Below are 25,496 nucleotides of genomic sequence, written 5' to 3' on the forward strand. Positions count from 1 at the left end.
TCCTTCACTCTCCATCTGTGTACAAAACTAAACGAAAATTCCAAAAGTTTCTTTCTTAGGACTGTGTACTTGTGGAACTCAACACATTGGGGCTGCTTCCAAGTTTACTATAACGTGGTCGTTTTCAAGTCTCGGGAATATGAATGTACCGTGGTAATGTAGTAATCGTTATTAGTGTAAGTTGATTTGATTATTTAAGAGGACAATTCAACAAAAAACTTGTTTACATTAGACTTGAATGCTACTATACCAACAGCCAGGAAGCAGGCCAGTGGGATAGTGTTCCACGGGTGCGCAGTTCTAAGAAGGAAGCTTTGTTCATCGAGTTTGCATTTAGATTTTGGCACATATAAATATTGAAAGTGTTTGTAGCTAGTCGAGTGCTTTTTGTGAAATTCCGGCAAGGAGGAACCACAGATTGGAGCCCAGACGAGCACTTGCCATGGAAATAACGATAGAGCAGAGACAGGCTCGGAACATCTCTTCTGAACAAAGAACATTGAATACTTACGGGATGGACAACGTGTGAAGGTTGCCAACATCCTAAATGAAAGTGATTTTTGTGAAACGAACTGGATTCGAACTTGGGACAGCTAGGTTGTCACCAGGGTTGCGGAGTCAGATTCCAACTCCTTGAATACCTAGGATGCCGACTCTGACTCGACTCCCGACTCCTTGACCCCAATGTGGAAATCTATTCTGCAGATCCATATACCAGCCTGATAAATATATCGGGTAATATTCGGATTGTAATCCAAAAGTAATCCAGTTCCTGAATCAAATAGAATTTGGCAATTGGATTAGTCCGGGATCGATACGGTATTACAATGCAATTACTGCAATGCTTCTACTTCATCAAAATATTTCGGTCCATCGGATCACTGCAAATCCTGTCTGGACAGCTGTTTTCATTTTGGTTGTGACATCACAAAGGATCACTGAAAATTCTGTCTTTGAGTGAGATCACTGTGGATTACATCGGATAACAATTGGATTATAATCCGAAAGTTATCCAGTTCCTGAATCAAATGGAATTTAGCAATTGAATTAATCCGGGATCGATCCGAAGAATGACAATCTTATCTGAAAAAAAAAGAAAAAAAAAAGGGCCTAAATCAATAAGAAGCAACCCATGATATTATAGCTTTTTATAGTTTTTTCCTGTTTCTCCTTTGATTCTCTTTCCATAAAGGCAATATTAACTTTTTAAAAATGTCTATGCTGTATAATATCAACGTTCTGATCCCCATCTGGCATCAATTAAAATGAATGGCTCTCGTTTTGGGGAGGCCTCAAGTTTTGACAAGCTTCTGGGCTTGACCTTTACTCCTGATCTTAAATTGAATACGTACATCAAATCTGTTGCCAAGGCCGCTGGAAAAATGGTCAGATCCTTCTATCGATCCAGTAGATATCTCACTGCTGATGCAATTCTCTATCTATATAAGAGCCAGGTTCGTCCAAGGATGGAGTACTGTTGCCACATATGGGCAGGAGCTGCTAGAAAAGACTTGTCCTGCCTTGATAGGATTCAAAATAGACTTCGTGGCCTCGTAGGAGATGTCCTTTTCTCTTCGCTGCAACCTCTTTCTCACAGACGAGATGTTGCGAGTTTGTCTCTGCTGTATCGTTATTTTCATGGAAAGTGTTCGACTGAGCTTCAATTTATGGTCCCACTCCTTGCCAAACTTTCACAAGAAACACTCGTCTAGCTGAAAACATTATCAATAATTTCCCCCACCCTTCATCTGTGCCTAAACCTAAACGTAGATTCCATGATCAAAGCTACTTTCTTAGAACTGCACGCCTGTGGAATTGTCTTCCGTTTTCCCTCTTTCCAGCTGACTCCAATATGGTTGTCTTCAAGTCCAACGTAAACAAGTTCTTGATGAGCCGTTCCACTTAAGTTAACAAATTTACTGAACTTCCATTATTATCGATTACTATATTGTCCTTTTGACTACTGTACGCTCTTTAACCCTTATCCTTGAGTGGCCTCTCGGCCTTGATAAGTGGTGACGCCTATGTAAAAATAAAAAAAATATGTGTCTTTACTCCCCCTCTTCTGATGAGAAGCATTTGGTTTCGAAATGCCATGACCTAAAGAGGTTTCCCTATCCCTAAATATTGTATTCCCTTTTGAACTGATAGCATAATAAAATTTAATTGTGAATTTTTTTTTATATCCATTTGTTATCTTAACTTATTCCATGAAGCTGGTTGAGTTTATATGTGAGTATATTTTTCATACAAGTGGAATGTTTAATGTAAAAAAATAATATATATGAAAAGTATTTATAAAATGTTTGCTGAATAGATGTGGGATGCTGGAATATGGATCTGCAGAATAGATTTCCACATTGGAGTCAAAGAGTCCAGAGTCGAAGATATCAAAGGAGTTGGAGTCGGCGTCGGACTTTTACTCTCCGACTCCACAACCATGCTCCTAAGCTTAACATTCACAAACATGAATTGGAACAAATACATTGAGATCATTGCCAAGGCTGCTGTGAGGAAGGCGGGCTCTCTCTACCATGCTAGAAGGCTATTCATACCCGAGAGTATCCTGTATCTTTACAAAGCCACTATTAACCATACATGGCGTATTGTTGTCCCATCTGGGCGGGTGCATTTGCCACTAGTCTCCCACTCCCAGATAAGGTTCAAAAGAGTCGTCAGCCTGATATGTTCCTCACTGTCTACCAAACTCCAACCTCTGTCCCATCGACGAAATGTTGCATCCCTGTTTTAATGATAAGTTCGCGGATGAGCTTAAAGCACAAGCACCCCCTCGGCGTAATTACCCCAGATAAGCAGCAAACTCCCACCTCTACATTTTAGAGATCCGTAGATTCGGCAGGATAGATTTTCACAAAATAAATATAAATTATTACAACGAAACAAAGAGAGGTTTAACACACGTGTTAACATATAGACATGCGAGACCCAACACGTTGTAGCAGAGTATGTCGCAAGGAACGTAGGACAAGTAATAACTAAACTCCCCTTTTTTTTTATACAACAACATCTATTTCTGGGCACGTTTTTTGTTTTTTTACACAGGAATCACCACTTATCAAGACCTGGAGGCCACTCGAGGATAAGGGTTAATGGGTATACATAAGTCAATATGATTATAGCGTAGTAAACAAAAGTAGTGGGAGTTTTGTAAATTGAATTACTTAGGGGAAATAGCTCATCAAGAACTTGTTTACATTGAACTTGAAGACGACCATATTGCAGTCAGTTGGAATGCAGGAAAACGGAGTTTTGTTCATAGCATCTACATTTAGGTTTAGGCACAGATAAAAAGCGGGGAAAATTATTGATAGTGGTTTCAGCTAGACGAGTGTTTTTCGTGAATATTTGGCGAGGGGGGGGGGATCATACATTGGAGCTCAAACGAGCACTTGCCATGATAACGATAAAGCAGAAACAGACTTGCAACGTCTCTTCTGTTGGTAATTGGGAAGAGAAAAGGGGCCTCCTCCACTATTTCCTCACGGAAGCCACTTTTTTTTTCCCCATCATTTTCCCAGCTATCTTGGCAACAGATTTGATGAAGGTGTAAAGTTTAGAAATGGCAGAAACACTCGACTCCCCCTTTTTTTTTATATACATGTCATATGCCATATTTAATTTGTGGCGGACGTGCAAAACAGCAGGAGGTTTGAAACGGAATTTGAATGTTTATAGAAGTGACCCTCAAACACGTGCTGCTATTGGCGCTCATTTCTGCACTATATGTGCCAAAGAATGCCAGAGTTTGGCAGGGCTTAAAAGCCCCTTTTGTGTGGCTCATCACTCATCTGTCTTCATTTTACCATTTTTTAATGCTATATCAAGTAATCGCAATATTCGAGAACAAATTTGCTGCCATCATATATATATATATATATATATATATATATATATATATAAAAGTGAACGTGTCTGTCTGTCTGTTTGTCTGTCTGTGTACATTTCCCTACGCAATAACTCTGTCAATTTTTAGTCGATAGACTCGAAATTTGAAATACCGGGTACTGAGATTTGGGAAAATCGATGTGACGGGTGTCAGCCAGAAATTTGGCTGTTAAGGGGTCAAATTTCAACGATTTGACCTTTAAGAACTCTACCAAACTCCTCCGACAATTTTGGGTCTAGACACTTGAAATTTTAGATATAGGTTCCTTGAACCTGGATCTAATTTAATAAAGTGATTTGAGCCCGAAATAAATTTTAAGGGGTCATAATAGGGGTCAAATTAAAAAAAAATTTACTCTTTTTTTTTTTTGCTCAGCATACACCTCCAAACACCCGGGCAACGCCGGGCTGAAATGCTAGTATATATATATATATATATATATTGCCTACATAAATCCCGAAGTTAAGCAACAATGAGGCTGGCCAGTACCAGATAGTTGACTATTTTTTTTTTACATAAGCAACACCACTTATCAAGGCACAGAGGCGACTCGAGGATAAGAGTTAAAGAGTGTACAGTAGTCAATTGGACAATATAGTAATCGTTAGTAATGAAAATTCGGTAAATTTGATAACTTATATGGAACGCCTCATCAAGAACTTGTTTATGTTAGACTTGAAAACAACCATATTGTAGTCAGCTGGAAAGCAGGAAAACGGAAGACAATTCCACAGGCGTGCAGTTCTAAGAAAGAAGCTTTGTTCATGGAATCTACGTTTAGGTTTAGACACAGATAAAGAGCGGGTGGGGGGGGGGGAAATATTGATAGTGATTTCTGCTAGACGAACTACCTCTGTATGTCGATCAACCTATCTTTGTTTGCATGTCTGTCTGTCTACATGTCTGTATGTTTCTCTCTATATATATATGTCTATCTGTTTGTTTGTTTATCTGTCTGTCCGCCTATATGTCTATCTGCCGTTTGTCTGTCCGTTTGTCTATCTCTTTCTCTCTGTCTGTGTAACTTCGAAAATACTGTCTATTTATCTATCTAGCAGATGGACGAGATGAGAAGTTTAGGCGTCGTATGTGTTTAAAACAACTCCCTCATCTAGTATGACGGTTTGGCCACTGTAGATGAATAAATAAGAAATTGCCGAAAGAAATTATCGTATTTTTAGCAAAATTCGCAGTTATTTATCGATTTTTTTTTCTTTTTTGGTATCGAACTTTCAAAGCATTTCCTGTTTAATGGTATATTAGCAATATTGCGTTCACTAAAACGAAATTATTAATTTATTTTTCAAAGATTTAAAAGTAGCAAAAATAATGAAAATATGTAGCTTGAAAACACACTAAAATTCAGATTTTCAACCTTAAAATCTGATACGTGCACAGTTGTTTTTTATTTTTTTTGTTTGTTTTATCTACAATCCTCACCTTACATTTTGCTCAATTTCGGCTAATTATTTTAAGCATATTTGTACCTACAAATAAAGAAGGGGTGTTGTAGGCAATATATATATATATATATATATATATATATATATATATATATATATATATAGTAAAAAGTAAAGACTCCGAACCATTATGCTATCAGCAGCTACTGAGTGAGTCATGAGTTTAACGATGTTTTGACGTCGTCCGAAATACCTAAGCTCGATTTTTTTACACAAAGAGCATCGCTGTATACGCTAATGGTAATTCGTGTATCAATATGCTCAACTAAAGATGAGGAGCATTCTCGTAATCCACATAAAGTACTGTTTCGCTGTTTCGCAGCTCATCAGTGCGGCTAGACAGGCAACTACCTCAAGCCAGGATTGAAACCTGACCGTCTGCACTACAGTCAAATGCATATATATATATATATATATATGATATTCTCTGATTTAAAAGAAACATAAAGCGGGAGACCAGTACCCGCATTAAGCTGGTCTGCAGTTTAATTTGTTGCTGGCTATCTTGCTCTTGCTTGTTGCTGGATCTCAACATTTTGAACCGAGAGAGAGACTTAGCTGTCGTACAAAGCTAAGACTCTGTAACATCATCTTTGTATAGATACTCCCTCAGGCATTTGGGCTCATGGATTTTAAATGCCTGAGGGAGTGGCAGTCGTCTGGCAAGACGTTGCAATCATCATATATATATATATATATATATATATATATACATACATATATATATATATATATATATATATATATATATATATATATATATATATATATATATATATATATATATATATACTCTTTTAACGAATTCAATTATTTATACGAAAGTGCATTTTTACCTAAATGCGAGTTGGGAATAATATTCCCTTGGACCAATTAATCAAGCGAGTAGACGTGTAGGCTCATGGGATCCTGATTTCGAATCTCGCTAGATTCAGACACTCTGATAAGTCGTAGACGACAAAACATGTGTCAGTGGATAATTATATTTAAAATATATATATATATATATATATATATATATATATATATATATATGTATGTATGTATGTATATATATATATGTATATATATATATGATGATTGCAACGTCTTGTCAGACGAGTGCCACTCCCTCAGGCATTTAAAATCCATGAGCCCAAATGCCTGAGGGAGTATCTATACAAAGATGATGTTACAGAGTCTTAGCTTTGTACGACAGCTAATGCCATATATATATATATATATATATATATATATATATATATATAATATGCCACTCCCCATTTAGGGGTTACCGAATTGGTCAAAGGGAAAATTATTCCCAACTCGTATTTAGGTAAAAATGCACTTTCGTATAAATAATTGAATTCGTTCAAAGAGTATCGCTAACAAAAACAAATAAAAACATATATATATATATATATATATATATATATATATATATATATATATATATATATATATATATCGATTATGAAAAATAAGGTAGACCATTATAAATAATAATCGATGAAAATTTCGTATTGATTGGGTAATTACTTGATTTTTGGAAGATTTTTTTAAAAGAGCTATTCCATCAAACAATACTTACTCCCTCCTTTTATTTTGGCTGTCTCTAGTGGGATTAGTAAATGTGCGGTGTTGGTCATAGGAGAGTGTAAGTCTAGAAGTGTAAGCCATTTGAGTTTCCTGGGAGGTGACTTGTTTGTAGTAGACAGTTCCACAGAACAAAATATTCTTACCGTGTCGAAACCCGGGAAGAAAACATGTGAAATTGCTCCAGAAAAGGTTTAATATTTATGAAGCAATTCTGGTTTCTGATTGGTTGGTAGCAGAACGTTAATTAATTTGATTCGTCAGTTCTTAGTAGCATCGTTTATAAATACAATCGTCCGACTGTGTGGGATCATACCCCATTAAAAGGTCATTTTGATGGGATGTCTCCTGGCGGCTTCGGCTGCATGGAGACAGGGTAGTACAAGTCAAGGATTCGTCACTTGACACTCAGCCCAACAGGTGAAGGGCCGGGAACCGGCCCAGTACCTGTTGGACTGAGATACACCGCCTGGGTAATACCTAGGAGGTCCACCCTCCCAGGCCTTGCAACCGGGCTTTCCGGTGGGGCAAGTTTATTGCTTGCTGCCTGAGGCGCCCCGACCGGGGAATGCCGACGGGGTTACTCAGGCAACTTTTAAAATTGCAGGAGTGCCCCTTCTTTAGGGGAGCCTGCGGGGTTCCCACTTTCCGGCCTTGTGCCACATTTTGCTGATGTGGGCAGCATTTAAATAATTACCCCATTAATATGTCCAAAATATTGCAACAGTAAGTGTATTCGAATGGAGTAGTGTTGCCAAATGGAGAAGTTATAAAAGAAATAGAAGATACAGGATATAAGTATTTAAGAGTGCTGGAGGGTGTAGGCATCATGAACAGAGATGAAAGAGAAAGTCAGGAAGGAGTATCTTAGAAGGGCGAAAGTAATTGCGAAATCGAAATTGTATGGAGGAAATCTGACGAAAGCGGTGAATGCATGGGAAGTCAATGTTTTGAGATAGAGTACGGGAATTTTAGAATGGTCTGACAAGGAGTTGCATGGATATCAACACAAGAAAAGTTTTTGTAATGTTTGGTATATTTCACATTCGAAGTAGCTAGGTTGTATCAGAAGAGGAAAGACGGTGGGTGAGGATTGATAAGTGTAAAAGATTGTGTTAGAACTATGTCGTTGAAGAAGCATGTGGTTAGAAGTGAGGAGTGGATGTTCAAGGTTGTGGCCAATGAAGTTGAGGTATGATTATGTGAAACGTATGGGCAAAGAAAGGGCAGAGGAACTGGCTGGGAAGAAAATGCACGGAAACACCCGTCTAGCTGAATCCACTATCCTTGTTTTATTGTTATTTCCATGGCAGGTGCTCGTCTGAACTCCAATCTCTGGTCCCCCCTCGCCAATAAACACCCGTCTAGCTGAATCCACTGTGAAAAATTTCCCCCACTCTATATCTGGGCCTAAATCAAAACGCGGATTCCATGAACAAAGCTTCTTTCTTAGAACTGCACGCCTGTGGAACTCTGTTCTGTCTGCCTGCTTCCCACTGGACTACAACTTGGATGTCTTCAAGTCCAATGTTAACAAATTCCTAATGAACCGCCCCCTTAAGTAAACACTTCATCAAATCTCCACACTAACGTAATGTACTTGCAATAACCCTTATCCCTGAGTGGCTTCCGGGTCTTGATAAGTGGTGATCACTGTGTAAAAAAAAAAAAATGCACAGAAAGTTCTTCCAGGATATAGCAGATGTGGCTGATGAAAGATCATGGCAGTGACTTAAAGTTGGGTATCTGGCTATGAATACTGAAGCTTTTGTTTGTGCAGCATTAGGAACACGACTGTTCAAAGAAGTGGTTCTAGGAAAGGATGTTGATGCTGGATGTGTAGAAAAGTTCCAGAGTGTAGCAGATTGGCTCAGAGAGAGTACCGCAAAAGACACGATCGCATGGGGCTTCGGATATACTGGGAGATTTGTCAGAACTTTGAGGTGAAGTGTGCTGGAAAATGGTTTGAGGAGGTGCCTGATGAAGTGAGAACAAGTGAGGATGGCAAGGTAGAGGTATGGTTAGACAAAAGTGTCATAACGACCAAGCAATTGGAACATAATCGTCCGGATTTTGTCGTCATTGACAATGTCTCAAAAAACTGGCAAATTGTAGACTTCCCAGTACCCTGGGACAGGAATGTGAGAGAGAAGGAGAGTGAGAAGTGGAGCAATTATGCTCCATTGACCTTGGAGATAATGCGTATACACGGGGTTAAAACAAAAATAATCCCGATCGAAGTTGGTACGTTAGATGTAGTATCAAGTCGTCTGGAAGGACAATTTAAAAAACTACGAATCCCCGATGTTTTAGACGGCCTTGAGACTTCTGCTATTGTAGGTACCACTAATATTCTTAGGAAAACCCCTTGATCTTTGAAGCTCCTGGTTTGGAGCCGGGATTAAGGGAAGTCCTCTGAGATTGAATCCCATTTCTTTTCCGGGAGATGTTGGTAAACGCAATCAGAATTATTATTACTTAGGATTCGATAAGTCTTATTCAAGAGATTTTCAAAAAACGTGTCTATTAAAAATAAAAATTCAAGATTTGCAAAAAAAATTTACTAGTAGAATATAGATAGATAGTTAGAGAGATGGGGGAAAGGTTGGTTGGTTGGTTGTTTTGTTTTACGGCATATCAACCCTTTTCAGGTTATTTAATGCCGAATCTGGTGATTTTGAAGAACAATTTTTTTAATATAGTGTATTTGTTTTTTAAGTCGTATTCTATTTAACCCATAGTTGGGACCCTAACAGGTACTACCACTCCGGGTCAGAGTGGACCTGGGAGCAATGGCAATTAAAGGGTGGCTCCACACTCCCTAAGGCCTGCAAGCTGCGGCCTCACCATCGGATACAGTTTAAGGTCATATCCAGGACCGATGGGGGAAAGGAGAGGGAGAGGGAGAGGGAGAGTAAGATAAGGAAAGAGAGAGTGAAATAAGGAGAAAAAAGAGGAGGGGAAAGTGTGAAGAAAAGAGAAAGAGAGAGAGGGAGAGAGGGGGGAGGAGAGGTTTGGAGCCGGGATTAAGGGAAGTCCTCTGAGATTGAATCCCATCTCCTTTCCGGGATAGTAGAATATAGATAGATAGTTAGAGAGATGGGGGAAAGGAGAGGGAGAGGGAGAGTAAAATAAGGAAAGAGAGTGAGATAAGGAGAAAAAAGAGAAGGGGAAAGTGTGAGGAAAAGAGAAAGAGAGAGAGAGAAAGAGACAGAGAGAGGGGAGGAGGGGAGGGATATGTCGTCACGGCATGGGAAATCTTAATCTTTAGATTCAACAATTATTAATCTGGGCCTTCAAGGCACGAACATTCCAAGAATGCCTTATCAACCCCTTTTTTTTGTGCGTTCTTTTCATCTTCCGAACCTGTTTTAAACCCCTGAAGGCAGATTTTCATCTGACAAGTTTTTTTTTTTTATTTCTCTCACCCTAATCCTAACAATGAAATAACAACTTAATGAAACCTTGTTTAAATCTATTAGAAAACAAAAGACCCCAAAATCAACGCTGTTGGTTTAGTCTAGCAGCCGGAAGTTACAAGCAATACCACAGATTTTTTTTAAGACAGTAGACATATCCAACCCTAACCCTAACCCATACCCGTGATATGCCTGTTATTTAGAAACTTGTGGGTACGTTTCAAAATTTTCCTCAACCGTTTTTGCTGTTGAGTGGTGGAAATTATTCGTTTATGTAAAGTTGATAATAATAATAATAATAATAATAATAATAATAATAATAATAATAATAATAAAATCACGAAAAACACCCGTCTAGCTGAATCCACTGTGAAAAATTTCCCCCACTCTTTATGTGTGCCTAAATCAAAACGTGGATTCCATGAACAAAGCTTCTTTCTTAGAACTGCACGCATGTGGAACTCTGTTCCGTCTGCCTGCTTCCCATCTGACTACAACTTGGATGTCTTCAAGTCCAACGTTAACAAATTCCTAATGAACCGCCCCCTTAAGTAAACACTTGATGAAATCTCCTCACTAACGTACTGTACTTGCAATAACCCTTATCTCTGAGTGGCTTCCGGGCCTTGATAAGTGGTGACCACCGTGTAAAAAAAAAAAACACCACCACCACCACCACCACCACCACATCATCATCATCATCATCATCATCATCATCATCATCAAAAAACAAGTTCTGAAAGAGCGGACGGATTTTATGAACGCTATTGGTTTAGTTTAGGAACCGAAAATATCAAGCAACCCTAACCCTAACCCTAACCCTAACCCTAACCCATATCCGTGTGATTTAGAAACTCGTGCGTACGTTTCAAAGTTTTCCTCAACCATTTCCGTTGTTGAATGGTGGAAATTATTCGTCCATCTGAAGTTGAAAATAACAACAACAACAACAACAACAACAACAACAACAACAATAATAATAATAATAATAATAATAATAATAATAATCACACCACAGTTTTTTTTAAGACATATCCAACTCTGACCCTAACCCTAGCCCTGACCCTAACCCTAGCCCTAGCCCTAACCCTAACCCAGACCTATATCCGTGTAGACGATGCAGTCGTGGATGTGCCCGTGATTTAGAAACTCGTGCATTCGTTTCAAAAATTTTCCTCAACTATTTTTTGGTTGTTGTGTGGTGGGGGGGAAAAAAAAAAACTGAAAATAATAACAAAAACAAAAACAAAAAAAAACAAACAAAAAACAAAAAGAAAAACAAGTTCTAGAAGAGCGGACGGATTTTATGAACAGGTGAGTTACAATATTTCACAATAACACGCAAGATCAAAGTGTAGTGTCTGTTCTGATGCTGCATTGCTGCACTTCTCTTTTTTTTCACTTTCCTTTTTTTTTGATCTCGGTTAATGGAGGAGAAATCTTCATGACTGATACATTTTTTTTTTGTTAATGACCAGAGTTTCCTTTTTGGGGGAGCTGCCCCCCCCCACACAGACATTTTAAAAACCGACCTTGTGTTAAACTCTGTCCCCGTGGGGAGGCAAGTAAACAAACAAAAATTTTTTTTTAACAAAATAAAAAATAACACACTATCCTGGTTTGACAGATTTCAAAACCAGCTTCGAAATCTAGTGTGTAACATCTTTTTCGTCTCCTTACAGTCTATTTCTCAAAGAAGAGACGTTGCTGGTCTATCTCTAATCTATCGTTATTTTCATGGCAAGTGCTCGACTGAGCTTCAATCTACGGTCCCACCCGGCAAAGCATTAATAACAAAGCTTCTCTCCTAGAATTGCCTGCCTGGCTTGACAGAGTCCCTATTTACAATGCCTCCCCACGGGACAGAGTTAGATACCAGGGTCATTTTTTTTTTGCAGCTAATTCTACCCTATGCGACGAAGGCCATCAACTCCCCATATTTCCTCCTATAACACAGAACAAGCTAGGTAACATACAAATATCCGTGCATGAGGTCTCAGTCGTGAAGGAGTAAAAAAGGAACAAAAATAAAAATTGTCTCAGTCGTGAAGGATGTCTCCTCCACTGACAGAGAAAAAAAAAATTGAAGTGCAGCATCTGAAGAATAGATACTACACTTTGATCTTGTCCCGAAGGCCAAGTACGGTTAAATAACCCGTTTTAATGAGTTCAAAACCGGTTTCGAAACCTAGCAGATGATATCCTTTCTCTTTCCGGTTGTTTTTTTTTCAACAGAAGAGACGTTGCGAGCCTGTCTCTGCTCTATCATTATTTTCATCGCAAGTGCTCGACTGAGCTCCGATCTATGGTTTCCTTTGCCAAACTTTCACAAAAACTCACGTCTAGCTACAGCCATTATCACCACTTTCCTCAACTCTCTATCCGTGCCTGAAGCTAAACGTAAATTCCATGAACAAAGTTTCTTTCCGTAGAACTGTCCGCCTGTGGAACTCTGTCGCATAAACACCTTTTTGTTGCACACACACGCGCGCGCGCACACACGTGCACACACAAACAAACACACACACACACACACATATATATTGCTTCGAAAACCAACTGAGATAAATAGTGATATATATATATATATATATATATATATATATATATATATATATATATATATATATAAAATAAAAATTACAATTAAATTTACCAAAATAATCCAAGATGGTAAAATTAAAGTATATTATAAATATTAAAGAATTAATATTTATAAAGTTATCTCAACGAGATGTAAAAGCTCGATAAAACCAAATAGGAGATAGAGCTTATAATAAGAGCAAACAGTTAATAAAATATGTTAAAAAACACTTTGAAATGAGTTAAAAACATATTTAATCTGAAAAGGAAACACTAGATAAGTGGATAGTCCTTAATCCGCGGAGTTTCGAAGAAATACTTTCCTTCTCATCAGAGGGTGGGAATTAGCAAAATGCGGGATCGGATTTTGCATGCAAAAGTATTTGATGAAACAGTAAGTAAGTCAAAGATCTTACTTGAAAACAAAAAAAGTGAAGCAGAGGGAATATGGTGAAGAAAAACGTGATTACACATATTTTATTAACTGTTTGCTCATATTATAAGCTCTGTCTCCTATTTGGTTTTATCGAGTTTTACATCTGGCTGAGATAATTTTATAAATATTAATTCTTTAATATTTATAATATACTTTAATTTTACCATCTTGGATCATTTTGGTAAATTTGATTGTAATTTTTATTTTATATATATATATATATATATATATATATATATATATAAATATATATAAAGCCAGGTATATATATATATATATATATATATATATATGTATATATATATATATATATATATAAAGCCAGGTATGTCCAATGATGGGGTACTGTTGCCACATCTGGACAGGAGCTGCTAGAAGAAACTTATCCTGCCTTGACAGAGTTCAAAATAGACTTCGTAGCTTAGTGGGGGATGCCCTTTTCTCTTCCCTGCAACCTCCCTCCCACAGAAGAGACGTTGCGAGCCTGTCTCTGCTTTATTGTTATTTTCATGGCAATGCTCGTCTGAGCTCCAATCTAATGTTCCCATTCGCCAAACTTTCACGAAAAACATTCGTCTAGCCAAAAACCACCATAAATAATTTTCCCAACTCTTTATCTGTGTCTAAACCTCAACGTAGATTCTATGAACAAAGTTTCTTTCTTATAACTGCATGCTTGTGGAACTCTCTTCCATTTGCCTGTTTTTTCAGCTGACTAAAATATGATTGTTTTCAAGTCCAACATAAACAAGTTCTTGATGAACCGTCCCCCTAAGTAATCCAAATTACAAAATTTCCACTACTAACGATTACTACGCTATAATCCTATTGATTGCTGTATACCCATTAACCCTTATCCTCGAGTGGCCTCCGAGCCCTTATAAGTAGTGACTCCTATGTAATATATATATATATATATATATATATATATATATATATATATATATATATATATAGTTTTATTTGTAGTATTCTGAATTAATATATATATATATATATTATATATATATATATATATATATATATATATATATATATATATATAGTCTTATTTGTAGTATTCCGAATTTCACTGGGTTTATATAATTCAGTAATCGTTCATATACCAATAAATTTTAAGCCAAAAATGAGATGACTGAAACTGTAAGCTACAAAATTATCATATTTCATAATTGAGCATTCATATATTGTTTTAACGAAAACCAAGACATCAAAGAATTGGTTGATAGCAACAAGTAGTGTATTTCGTCGTTAGTTACATTTGTTTCAAGACTATTCGGGCAAATTTAAACATTATGTCGTTTGAAAATTGTTGATAGCAACAAATAGTTTATGTCATGTCTTGAAACAATTGCAACTAACAAGGAAATACACTACTCATTGCTATCAACCCATTCTTTGATGTCTTGGTTTTTGTTAAAACAATATATATATATATATATATATATATATATATATATATATATATATATATATATATAGGTATTTAATTATTATAGTAAAAAATAATTATGACAGCCCCCTTAAGAAATTCGTTTCTTATCGTTGAGCACTTTCAGTTGAATTAAAAGTCGGCCAATTTAGCTCTTATGCGTAGATCATCGTATAACGATTAGATCACTGTCTGTCTGGCGTAAATGAACACTTAAAATTAAGATGTTTAAAATTCAACGTTATTTCAAGCGGTTAATGGTAGCCGAATGGATTAAATCTTCGCTAATCGAGCCAGAGATGTCTCGTGATACGGGGTTCGAATCGTTCGACTGGTAGTAATCGTGACACCCTGCACTGAAGATTCCCGAAAGGATGAAACACTAGTGTCTGTAGGTATTTAATTATTATAGTAAAAAATAATTATATATATATATATATATATATATATATATATATATATATATATATATGTATGTATATACACAGAAACGTTAGAAGACATATTTCAATTATGGTTAAGAAATGACGTTATGAAGTGTCATCTTCCCTTCTTTTACGCAACAACAACGACCCGTTTCTCGACCAGGTTGTAACTTGCGATGAAAAGTGGGTTCTTTACGACATATGGCGACGCTCAACTCAGTGGTTAGACGCCGACGAAGCTCTACGACACTTCTCGAAGTCAGAGTTGCTTTAAAAAAAGTCATGCTGACTGTTTGGTGGTCTGCGACCTGCCTGATCCATTACAGTTTTATTTTTTTTAAATGTATGCAAAACAAGAAGTACTGTCAATAAATGGATGGAATAGATCAGAAACTTCGACAACAACACCCAGCATTAGTCAACAGGAAAAGACATATTTTCCTCCGCAAAAATGCTCGACCACAAGTTGCTAAACTTACCCTGTATAAGTTGAATGTATTGGGCTATGAAAAGCTGCTTCATCCGCCATACTCTCTAGACTTCTCACCTACTACGATTTTTTCAAGCATCTCGATAACTTTCTGCATGAGAAATGCTTAAAAAAACCATAGTGATATCAAAAACGCCTTCAGCGACTTCATCGCCACCAGAACGCAAGATTTTTTTTTACGTTATTGGCATAAATGCATTTGTTTTGCGTTGGCAAACGTGTGTTCATTCTGATGGTACTGATTTCGATCAATAAGTTTGTGTTCGAGATATGTTCATCTGAATTGAAAAGTTAAAGACCGCAAGAACTTTTTTGTCGACCTGATATTAAACACGCGTGTGCGTTGCTATTTCATCTGAGGCAAACCGGAATCGCTAGAATAGAAAATATTCATCTCAGTTGGTTTTCGAATCAGTTTCTTTTTAACTTTGTTTTTAAGTTCTTAATGTTCGGGGCCTGTCGGTGGGGCATTAGAATACGCCGACTACCCCCCCCCCTGCAGAGGGTAAAAGTCCCTCAATGGGCGTCCTGGATATGACCTTAAACTATATCCAGTGGTGAGGCCCCAGCTTGTGGGCTTTGGGGAGTGTGGAGCCACCCTTTAATTGCCATTGCTCCCAGGTCCACTCTGACCCGGAGTGGTAGTACCTGTTAGGGTCCCAACTATGGGTTGAATAGAAACCGACTTGAAAACAACAAATATATTCTATTAAAAAATTTTTCTTCTGAATCTTTGGATTCGGCATTAAATAACCCGAAAAGGGTTGATATGCCGTAAAACAGAAACAACCAACCAACCTTAATGTTCGTATAAAAAAACAAAAAAAAACAAAAACAAAGTCTTATTATTGTGTTAGGGGTATCAAAAATTCCTACAAAAATTCTGATACACCTATATGATCATTCATATTATTGTTCCATAAAAATAAGAATCATTTCTTCGGATGCTGATACCTAGTATCAAAATGACAATTGAAATATAAATAATTCAAGACTGTGTCTATTGGTACCGTTAGAAAACGAATATATCTAACTTTATACACAAAGAAAAAATAATGTAAAATCACACCTTGAAATAAATATATTTTAAAATGCAAAATAAATATTCGAGATTAATTTTTTCATTAAAACATTTCAATATGAAGTCTCTAATTGAAAAACATTCTGAAACACACAATCATCTCAGCAGCTCAAAAGAATAAAAATATTTACTTACAATAAAGGTTTTTTATACATTTATTCTATATTTTTATTTTTTACAAGGCAAGTCGAAATATTATATCATGTATAACATGTTTCTTATAATCAGCCGTCTTGATATTTTTATGTGTTTACATTTTTATAATTCCAAATTTGTCTTTTAAAAGATAAAAGCTGATGCAAATAACACCGTGGGTGAGATTGAAAAGCTAATTTGGAATAAAAAAAAACAAACTAACAACAATGACGTCTCGAGTCGAATTGAAAATAAATAATCAAAAGAATTTGAAAAACGCATTTTCTTTTATGTTGTGATTCTTTTGATATGACATCAGTCAACGGACAATGGTCAAACTTCCCGCCACAATAAACTATGTAAATACCTTCATTGGAAGATCTGTGGAGAGATGCAGCGCCGGGAACATGAACTACCGTCAATAACATCAAATGGAAAGGTGACCGTGTTCTATGACAAAGATCTATAAGAGAGATAGACATTATATCTGTGATGAGTGCAACTAACCTAGTGAAAAATAATCTTTAGAAGTACCTGGAAAGAATCCCTGGAAGATCAGGCTGTAATGAAATACAGATTTCAGCCATAAAGGGAACAACATCTATTCTAAGAAAACAGCCCTCGGATATGAATCCAAATCATAGTGATATCAAGTGTTAGATCCGGGAGGAGTTAGCTCCCTTGATCTCTTAAAAATTTATCAAGTAAAATAAATAAAAAAAAAAGTCAAAGATAAACGTGTAATTAAATCAATTCTTTTTATAGGCTATGGGCTAGAGGCTAAAAAAAGTTTTTAGTTGGTGGACATTTTATTCATATGAGAAAATTTCAAGTATTTCTAGGAGTATTTTTAAGCTGATTTCAAATCGGAAGAGATCTCCAGGCTAAATGTGTGTACTGCTTCTCAATAAAGGGAGATAATACAGGGTGTGTCATTTACGGGAAAAGTCCATTTTTATTGGTTCACTTTATGTAAAGTTTTTTTAACACGTTTAATTGTGTCAACAAGAAATTGATATGTCTATTCTCTTATTAAATGTGTTTGTTTATTAAATTAAGAGTTTTCAGCAAATAAAATAACTTGCGTAAAGCCATATCAACGAAAACGTTACGTTCTATTGTCCAATCAAATTGCAAATATACTCATAAAATATTTGCACATTACATTTAATAAAAAAAAAAAACATGAAAAGCATTTATATATGTTTCCGAATCTTGTACCTTTCAAAAATCATAGATGGAAGAACTGTTTTCAAATATTTTTGGTGATTCAATGACTTTTCTTCATTTTGGACGGCGATTTTCTTTTAGATGTAGTTTTGTCAACCATGCACATTGACTGATGTACAAACCTTAATGCTTAGACTAACTATATATATATATATATATATATATATATATATATATATATATATATATATATATATATATATATACTAGCAAAAGTACCCGTCGTTGACTGAGTTCAAAAACAGCCTACGGAAAATGGACTCTGATTTATGAAAGTATGATAGGTTATGAAAAGGAAGGGTTGTAAAGAGATAGCTTCGAATTTGGGGGTATCAAAACCAAAGCAAAATATGATGAAAGTAAAAATAAAATAAATAAACCCCATAATTTATTATACCATACCTGTTCACACTGAAACACTTATCGCAATATTCTGTGGATCTATATTAAAAACCTTGTTAAACTTTGTGACATATTTTCATTCTATGGAGGTCAGGTGCGAACGAACACCCCATAATTGTATTTCTTCAAACTGAAGCATAATTATCAAAGTATATTTACGCAGATAGATATGAAAAGTCTTTATTAAAGTTTGTGCCTATTTCCATTCTATGGAGACCAGGCGCGAAGGCAGACCCCACAATTTTATTATACCATCACTATTTAAGTTAAAACATATATATCAAAGTATTCTTATGTACATCTATTTATCTATGAGAATTTTTTTTAATCCATTACGATTGGTATATCAAAAACACTTGTAAACGTTTTTTTTTTAATTTTTTAATCTTTTATTTCCATACTTTGTGGACCGGACACGAACGCAGACCCCACAATTTTAATGAACCACCGTTCTGCCAGATCAAACATACCCATTCCTGTGTCTCGATACATCTTTTATCATTATATGTAATCAGTTTTTTAAAATAGTCAACCATATAGTAGCCTATTCGTGACGAAGCACACACACACATTCAGCTTTATATATATATATATATATATATATATATATATATATATATATATATATATATATATATATATATATATATATATTACTTCTTTTTGTGATACGTTTTGAATGAATTCAATTATTTTGCATTTTTACCTAACTGCGAGTTGGGAATAATTTTCCCTTTAATCAATTTGATACTCCCATATGGGGAGTGGCATATATATTGTTTTTTAAGATATAATTATCCACTGACACGTGTTTCGTCGTCTACGACTCGTCACACGAGCTGAATCCATCGGTAATGAGGCTAAACTCTTAACCCGCTCGTCCACCTCGCTGACTGTTTGCATATATCGTGATTTATTTAAATGTTATTTGTTTTTGTTTATTTTAAAAAGCAATGTATATATATATATATATATATATATATATATATATATATATATATATATATATATATATATATATATATTCTTTTTTTTTCATTTTTCGAAAATAAAAAAAAGAATAATAAAGCAGAGTATTTGCTTGAATGAAAAAATGCTTCCTAAATATACCAATTTCAAATCACACACACACACACACACACACACACACACACACACACACACACACACACACATATATATGTTTAAATAAAATTAAATAATAGCATAGCTTGCACTTTTTAATCAGCAATATGTATAACCTTTAACCTGAAATAATAATGATAATAATAATAATAATAATAATAATATATTTATATAGAGAGAATAAATGACAAAATGTTATATTTCAAAATTTATGATGTTGACCATCTTATAATTTATTCCTTTAATTCAGTTGACTTATACAATTCTTCATTTGTTTAGTTTTACTTCAGTCGAAGTTCTCAGAAATCAAGGGGCCCCCTATCTGTGGGTTAACACTTGAACTCTATATGAAATACATAGATATTCGAATGTTGCATTAAAGTTCTTTATCTCTCAAACACTGAGTTAATAAAGAATTTGAGAACATAATTTTCCTCTCCCCAATTAACCATTTTCATACGTTGTAGTATATCTTTCGTTTTGGTCTCTTGGTCTTACTGGATTCCAGGACAAGAATTTATCTAGTCTGGTGGAGTATCCATCTTCGTGCTGTTACTTGAGGTAACATCACTTGGAGAAGGCGCACCATTCCTCATAAAAGCTAATGTGGGTTAGCCATAGAGAGGAGATCTTATATGGGCAGCGAATACTATGTGATTTTGAATATTTGGTCACGGTTTACTTCTATGGAAAAAGTATCCTCATGCCAGGTTGTTCTGACAAACCCCTGTACAGAGAGACCTTAGACACTCGAGGACAGTGTCTAGTAGGCATTCAAGTTCTCTCTAGTAGGCATTCAAGTTCTCTCTGTTTCGTAGTGCAAAATCAATCACTTAATTATTATATAAATCAGTGAATCTATTATGCCCTTTTGCGCTACAAAACAGATACTGCCAAGAATTGTATAAGTCAACTGAATTAAAGGAATAAATTATAAGATGGTTAACATCATAAATTTTGGAATATAACTTTTTGTCATTTGTTATATATATATATATATATATATATATATATATATATATATATATATATATATATATATATATATATATACTAAAGTTGTACCGATTAATCGAAATCAGAATCGGTAGTTTTCGAGGTATCGGAATCGGAAAAATTTGTGCCTGATTTCCAATTCCAAAACCGATTCTTTTAATATTTTATCATGTTAATTTTTCATTGCTGATACCGTTGATAAATATTCATTCCTTTTAAACTATTAGTAAAACTAACCTCTATAGATCATGAGAACATTAAAAGAAGATCTAAATTTATTTTATCTGCGTAAAATAAATATATATTGTTTTTTAAGATATAATTATCCACTGACACGTGTTCCGTCGTCTACGACTCGTCACACGAGATGAATCCATCGGTAATGAGGCTAAACTCTTAACCCGCTCGTCCACCTCGCTGACTGTTTGCATATATCGTGATTTATTTAAATGTTATTTGTTTTTGTTTATTTTAAAAAGCAATATATATATATATATATATATATATATATATATATATATATATATATATATATATATAGCCAGTAGAGTTTAGTTTCCTAGAAGTAAATCCAATGAAACAACACGTGTCTACCAAAATAGTGCTCAATGAGTGAACAGAGCAGGTATATTAATTTTATTTATACAAACATTAATGGCTACATATGTGCATACATGTTTCTGTAATCACCCACGTCGGGGGATTACGTCTTCAGGCCAAGAACCACCTTCAAAAGTGACATTTCCACCAAATACATTTTTTTATTTCGTTTATCAAGTTAAAAATACAACCTGGGTGGGAGTCAAAAAAAACAAAAACGGTAAAAGGATGAGTGAGGTCTATGAAGATGATAAACATCTTTTTTCTTTTCCCCTCCCCCATCTAACTTAACTTTTGGCTTTTTATGGCATAGGGTCATTGAGAGTTTCGTTTTCTTGTCTTAGAGTCTGTAAGTTAATAACCTTAGCTATGGTCAACCAAGTACTGACCGGTGCCTTTTTAATCTACCTCCACCCACACATACACGCAACACACACATAACACATCCATACACAGCCACTGCCAACACACACAGTATACACACATTAATCCATATATTCAAAAGCGAATCCATGCTAGACACTTTTTGTTTTATTTACTGAAACTAGACAATGATTCTGAAACTACGTAGAAGATAAAGTAAAAGTTACATTAAGGTAAATAAAAAATATAAATAAATAAAAATAAAATACATAAATAAATAAATAAATAAATAAAAATAAATAAAAAATAAAAAATATATAAAAAATACAATAAAAAATAAAAAAATAAAAAATAAGATAAATAAGAATAAAAATAAAATTAAATTAAAACAAATAAACCAACAAAATGTGAATAAATATAAACCCGAAAGTTATCTAAACCCCACATGTACCTATATGCGTGTATCAATACACTTATAAATGTCTAACATTTATCTACACCCGCGCACGCGCATATATACACACACACACATTTCAGACATACAGAGACAAATAATAGTATTTTTCTTTACTTATGTAGCGTGGTAACATCTTCGTATATGCAATATTATGCTACCCGACTACAGACGGGTGTATATATATATATATATATATATATATATATATATATATATATATATATATATATACACATACACATATATACACAAACACACACATACATACATACATACATACATAAATACATACATATACATATATATATACATATACACATACATACATATAAACACACACACAACAGACATACATATACATATCCACACATACATACATATATAACATATATATAAACAACATTCGGACATCCATACATTTTTGTAATCTATATTGTTACAACAATTCTATACGAGGCAGCCTATTCTAATAGTTCAGAAATATACGTGTGTATACATATATCTACATACAATAGACACAGAGACACATCCACATACAAACATACACACAGATACATAGATACAGATATATATATATATATAAACATACAAACATACATGCATACGTAAAATACACTTATATATCCAAAGTCACACAAATATAGACATATATATATATATATACATGCATACATGTACCGTGCCACCAAATGATACATCTAAAGTAGAAACAGACATGAATACACCTACTATATAAATTCACTTTTTCTATCAAATTCCACACGTCTAGTTACGTTTCATGGCCCCATCCGCTTGTTACACTTTCCTAAGTTGTAGGTTTTTACCGTAAAAATTGACACTACGTAAAAATTTATATTGAATTCAGCATGAAGTTCATAGGGTTATCCTCATATTTAACAAAGATTCTTTCGATGGTAAGGCAGGTATACATAAGATGTATCACGACACAATAATAATATATAATAACATATGACATAAATCAGAGTATTTAGGTTATACAAACCTAGTATATAAGCTTATATATTGTAGTACTTACCTTCATCTTTGCTTATTCACTCTAATACCCTTATTCCTTTCTCTTCCGTTCACCCTTCATTCCTTACTTTCTTTCATCTATTTTTTTTTTTTTTTTTTTTTTTTTTTTTATATTAATAAATTATTTTTCCTACCCGGGTATATAAAGATCATATATCCATACATGCACACATCCAAAAATATCCATATGCATACATTATTACGAGCTTCACTCAAAACGATCTATTACTCATTTAGTTCAAATATACCTTCATACAGGTACTTATTTCGGCTAGTAATGCCATAACTGCTCGATGAAGTAGAATATTAAGTGACTTACGTAACCCATACGGGTATGATTATAGTTGCGACCTCACTTATCCTCTTTGTGGGGGGGTTATTTGATGGGGGTTAGTTGTACTTATAGCAGTTCCATTATCCTAATTTAGAGTTCCTTAAGTGCATGTATTCTGAAATGTTTGCAGGATATAGCAGTTTCTTGTTTAATATTCAATAATTTTTCTCGGTCTTTAAACCTAGTTATCTCAAGTTTTTCTGATAAGCATAATAGACATGGTGAGTTCAATGAGTGGCAAGTATTGGCCCTTCTAATAATATTCCATTCTATACTAGGTGTTTTATTTTCTCTAACTAATTTCCAGTAATATAACGATAAGGAAGTGTCCTTTTCATATGTTTGATTATTCATCGAGCGTGTATGTCCATAGAATCTATTTTTGAAAGTCATTTGGGTACTCCCTATGTAGAATCTTTCGTCCCTTGGGTTCTCCACCGGGAATATCCTTGCTTGGTATACCACCGATGAGGTCAGACATTCATTTTTTATTGGGCATTCCTCAGGTTTTTTACAGTTACATTTATTCACCGCAGTGTTTGCACTAGTATTCTCCCCTTCTCTATTAGTCGTCTTTAAAATTCTTCCATTATGCTTTTTTATAATCCTTTCCAAATTATCACTACAGCTGTAACTTAATTTTAATGTATTTTTATTAAATATTTTATGTAATATATTATTTGGTGGGAAATGCTTATTAATAAGTTGTAAAAATTTTGCACCAAGTTTTGTTTTCAACATAATGTTAAAGGGGGGTGTGAACCAAATAATTTTCCTACCACGATTTCTAGATCCATTTGTGCTAGTGTTATTTACTTTATATTTTATCTCTATGTCCTTATATCCACTATTTTTAAGTGCTGTATTATAAATAGCTTTGCAATTATTGAAAGTTACTTCATTAGATGAATTGTTACTTATATACCGTTATCTATTGAAAGTAGAATAAGTAACAATTCATCTAATGAAGTAACTTTCAATAATTGCAAAGCTATTTATAATACAGCACTTAAAAATAGTGGATATAAGGACATAGAGATAAAATATAAAGTAAATAACACTAGCACAAATGGATCTAGAAATCGTGGTAGGAAAATTATTTGGTTCACACCCCCCTTTAACATTATGTTGAAAACAAAACTTGGTGCAAAATTTTTACAACTTATTAATAAGCATTTCCCACCAAATAATATATTACATAAAATATTTAATAAAAATACATTAAAATTAAGTTACAGCTGTAGTGATAATTTGGAAAGGATTATAAAAAAGCATAATGGAAGAATTTTAAAGACGACTAATAGAGAAGGGGAGAATACTAGTGCAAACACTGCGGTGAATAAATGTAACTGTAAAAAACCTGAGGAATGCCCAATAAAAAATGAATGTCTGACCTCATCGGTGGTATACCAAGCAAGGATATTCCCGGTGGAGAACCCAAGGGACGAAAGATTCTACATAGGGAGTACCCAAATGACTTTCAAAAATAGATTCTATGGACATACACGCTCGATGAATAATCAAACATATGAAAAGGACACTTCCTTATCGTTATATTACTGGAAATTAGTTAGAGAAAATAAAACACCTAGTATAGAATGGAATATTATTAGAAGGGCCAATACTTGCCACTCATTGAACTCACCATGTCTATTATGCTTATCAGAAAAACTTGAGATAACTAGGTTTAAAGACCGAGAAAAATTATTGAATATTAAACAAGAAACTGCTATATCCTGCAAACATTTCAGAATACATGCACTTAAGGAACTCTAAATTAGGATAATGGAACTGCTATAAGTACAACTAACCCCCATCAAATAACCCCCCCACAAAGAGGATAAGTGAGGTCGCAACTATAATCATACCCGTATGGGTTACGTAAGTCACTTAATATTCTACTTCATCGAGCAGTTATGGCATTACTAGCCGAAATAAGTACCTGTATGAAGGTATATTTGAACTAAATGAGTAATAGATCGTTTTGAGTGAAGCTCGTAATAATGTA

Source organism: Euprymna scolopes, chromosome 46 (assembly GCF_053919585.1).
Source record: "Euprymna scolopes isolate OS-2025 chromosome 46, ASM5391958v1, whole genome shotgun sequence".
Lineage (NCBI taxonomy): Eukaryota > Metazoa > Mollusca > Cephalopoda > Sepiida > Sepiolidae > Euprymna > Euprymna scolopes.